The sequence below is a fragment of the Belonocnema kinseyi genome, chromosome 8 (genome assembly GCF_010883055.1).
Source record: "Belonocnema kinseyi isolate 2016_QV_RU_SX_M_011 chromosome 8, B_treatae_v1, whole genome shotgun sequence".
Classification (NCBI taxonomy): domain Eukaryota; kingdom Metazoa; phylum Arthropoda; class Insecta; order Hymenoptera; family Cynipidae; genus Belonocnema; species Belonocnema kinseyi.
Window position 1 is genome coordinate 55429967 of NC_046664.1, and position 4652 is coordinate 55434618.

Consider the following 4652-nt stretch of genomic DNA (forward strand, 5'->3'; position numbering starts at 1 on the left):
GCGTTCTGTTGTTTTGAACCGCACTTACTACAACTATGTTTGGTGTTGTCATTGTTGTTCCCACGAGAAGCTAGGGAAAGGGGTTCGTCCATCCTTGTAGAAGCCCGCATGCGAGGATAAGGCTGCTTACTCTGAGAGGTCGCCTGGTATCCCAGAGTCACCGTTCTAGACACCTCACCTAGGTGCCATTCAGCTTTTGGCACGGTTTTCACACCTCCACTTGGGGGTTAATTCCTTCGGGACCACCCCTGGACAATTGTCCGCGACTGCCTATTTATTTTTGTAACCATATTCAGCAGAAACCCTTGGTACAGGGACCCTCTATCCGCAACCCGAGGACGCGTTCGGTGGCTTTGTCATAGGCCCTTCGGTTTGATTCTAGTGGAATCAAAACCGAATATATATATATATAAAAAATTCCAAATGTTTCACAAAGATGTGTATAGAATTCACAAATTTTCCCAAAGATTTTACAAAGAATTCAGGAAGGCTTCGCGAAGACTTCAAAAAAAATTTATAAAGTTTCCACAAAGATTTCAAATATTCCCCAAACATTTTTATAGAACTCACGAAAATTTCCCAAAGATTTCAAAAATATTTCTATGATTTCCTAAAGATCTCACAAAGATTAAAAAAATTTTGCAAAGATTACAGATGGACTTCAAAGATTGAACAAAGAGTTTTATAGATAAAGATTTCACAAAGATTTTACAAAGAATTCACGAAGAGTTCACGTAGATTTCACAAATATTTCAATTATTTCCCGAACATTAAAAAAATGTCGCAAAGATTTCAGATAGATTTCTAAGATTTTACCAAGACTTCTTTATTTAAAAAAGATTTTAGATAGTCTTTAAAGACTGAATAAATATTTTTATAGAATTCACAAAAATTTCACAATGATTTTACAAAGGATTCACGAACATTTTACAAAGATTTTGATAGAATTCACATAGATTTCACAAACATTTTACAAAGATTTCAAATATTTCGCAAAGATTTTGATAGAATTCACAAAGATTTCACAAACATTTTACAAAGATTTCCAATACTTCGCAAAGTTTTGTATAGAATTCAAAACGATTTTTATAAAATTCATCAAGATTACACAAAGAAGTCATCAAGGCTTTACAAATATTTTAAAAATTTTGTAAAGATATAACAAACATTTCAATTATTCAGCAAAGTTTTTAAGGGAATTCACAAAGATTTCGCAAAGATTTCAAAAATTTCCAAAGATTTTTATAGAATTCACAAAGATTTCACGAAGGCTTAACAAAGATTTCACAAAGATTTAAAAGATTTCACAAAGATTTTTAGAGAAATCCCAAAGATTTCAAAGATGTCAGAAATATTTCGCAAGGATTTTTATAGAGTTCGCAAATATTTCACAAAAAATTCACAAAAGATGTCACGAAGATTTCATTCATTTCCAAAGATTTAAAAGATTTCAATGATTTTTGAAACATATCACAAAGATTTGACAAAGTCTGCAATAATCAAAAACTCTTCTGTTATTTCACAAATATTTTCTTATAGCTTTCAAAAATTAAGCAAAGCAAGAAAGAATTGAAAGATTTCCAAAGAATTTAATCATTCGATTTCATAGGGTGGAAAATTAATGTTTTTTTCCTCCCTGGTCGATTTCTAGAGGGGGGTGGGGTGAATTGGCCAAAGTCTTCACAAAGATTTACATTATTGCAAAAATATTACCAAATATTAAAAAAAATATTTCGCAAAGATTTCTAAAGATTCTTTACACATTTCTATAAGATTTAAAATATTTCGTAAAGATTTCGGGTAGACTTAAAATATTTTGCAAATACTTCAGTTATTCCACAAAGATTTAAAGGATTTCTTAAAGATTTCGTATATTTCGCAAAAAGATTGGTTAGATTTGAAAGATTTCAACAAAGAAGTCAATTATTTCACAAAGATTTTTGATAGGTTTTAAAGACTGCACAAAGATTTAAATGATTTTCCAAATATTTCGTAAAATTCCAAAGATTCAGCAAAGATTCTGGGACTATTTAAGAGATTTCATGAAGGCTTCAATGATTTCTGAAAGATTTCAATAATTTCACAATTATTATCGAATATTTCGCAAAGATTTCCAACGATTTCAGAAATATTTTACATATATTTTAACGATTTTCCAAAGACATAAAAGATTTCTCAAATATTTCAAATATTATAGATCACAAAGACTTTAATGATTTCTCAAAGGTTTTAATCATTGAAAAATTATTATAAAATACTTCAAAATCTTTAAAAGTATTTGGTAAAGATTTCCAAAGATTTTGGAAAGGTTTTACAAAGATTCCAATGATTTTCCAAATATGTCAAAGATTTCATAAAGATTAAAGATATTTCGCAAAGATTTCAGATAGGTTTCAATGATTTTCCAAAGATTTTAAATATTTTGCAAAGATTTCGAATATATTTCAAATATTTTATAATGACTTTATTATTTCACAAAGATTTCTTGTAGATTTTTGAAAAAATTCAAACGATCCGACGAATGTAATCATTCGATCTCAGTATTACTATCCATTTCCGTTAAAAGATCAAAGATAATTTTACATTTAAGATTTTAAAGTTAATGTTCCGTTGAAAAATGAATTAAAGTTTTATTTTGAACATTTGCCTTTTTTGATAGAAAATTCATGTTTTTTGGTTGAAAATTCTTCGTTTGTGATTGAAATTGATTTCTTTTAAAATTGAAAGTCTACCATCATATTTTTGGTCCAGAATTCCTCTCTTGTGGTTAAAAATTCTACCATGTGGTTGAAAATTTAAATATTTTGTCGGAAATTAAATTATTTTTTTTAAAACCTATATTCGTGAAAAACTTTACTATTAGGTTGAAAATTTTATTTTTTGAATAAAAATACAATTAATTTATTAAAAAGGCTTCTCTTTTTGGTAAAAAGTTCTTATATTTGGTTAAAATTCGAATTTTTTTGTTAAAAATTCAACTATTTTGTCCAAAAGTCATATTTTTGTATTGAAAATTTAACTGTTTTGTTGAAAATTCATCTTTCATGGTTGAAAGTTAAATTCTTTTTAATTTTTTTTCATGTCCAGAATTTATCTCTTTTGGTTGAAAATTCTATTATTTAGTTGAAAATTTAATTATTCTGTTGTAATTCAAGTATTTTGTGAAAAGTCATCTTTTTAGGTATAAAATTTATTCTTTTAGAATAAAAATTCATCTTTTGGTAGAAGAGTAATCGTTTTTGGTTAAAAATTCATCTTTCTTGTTTGAAAATTTAAATGCCTTCGAATACATTCTTGTTTTTGTTCTAAAATGTCAACAATTTGGTTGAAAATGCAACTATCTTTGGTTGAAATATAATTTTTTTAATTCGATCACTGAATTAAAGATTTACCTTCACAGGTTGAGAATTAAACTATTTGGTTCCAAATTCACTTTTTTTTTTAAATTTCATCTCTTGCTTGATAGTCCAACTATTTGGTTGCTACTTCAAGTGTTCGGTTGAATATTAATTTTTTTCATTGAAAATTGAACTATTTATTTGAAAATGCAACTTTTTTGGTTGCAAATTCATGTTTCTTGTGTGATTTCGGTTTGAAATAGTCAGAAATTACTTTCACAGTAATTTAAATCATATAGTTGAATTTTTGAAAATATTTACTTATCTTTAAGTACGTTTCCGAATTTCCCAGTAACTGCATATCGAAGCACAATTTTAAGAAAATTTATTTATACCAAATTGAAAATTTTCTATTTTGCTTTTTCTCTAACCGAGTATATAAGAGACCGCTCTCTTTCAAATGTGTTATGGAACTGGTAAGTAAAAGACAAGATAATGTGGGGGTCTGCTTGCGAGTGCGTCGCATCCGATAGTCGTTAAAAATCGTCCTGTTTAAAATTCTTAGAAAACCCATAAATACACGCGCATGTATATTTAAAGTGAAGAAAATTTCAATTCTAAATGTGCAGAATTGGAGAAATATAAAATGTAGATCCAGAAAAAGGAATAAAAAAAAGACGAAAAAAGACTCATTTTCAAGAAATATTCATATCCGTATCACAGCAAAAAACAGGTATTTTCGATAAAACAGTTGTATTTTCAACAATATAGATAGACTATCATTTGAGAAGAAAATGTCAAGCAGTAGGAATCAGAAGACTATTTATTATAGCATGCTACGCGCCGGTTGATAGTGATTCTAGAGAAGTGAAAGAAGCCTTCTGGGACACTTTAAATGACACAATAAACATCTGCGAACATGGGGAAAGAATAATTCTACTAGGAGACATGAACGGTTGGGTGGGCATCCAAAATCAGGATACAGAAAGAGTATTAGGTCATTTTGGGGATCCAAGAACAAACTATAACGGAGATAAATTAGTTGGTCTATGCTTAGAAAGGGGTCTGTTTATTACAAATACTTGGTTTAGACATAAAATGATCCACATGTACACCTGGTCTAAAGGAAATAGCCGCAGTATAATTGACTTTGTTGTTGCGGATGAAAGACTTAGGGAGTTCGTCAAAGATACTAGGGTCTTGAGGGGTCCGGAATGCAATACTGACCATTACCTTCTGATCTCAAAAATTAACTTAGGTCGGGGTTGGAGAAAAAAGAGACCCAAGAAAGTAAAACAAACGCGAATCAAAATT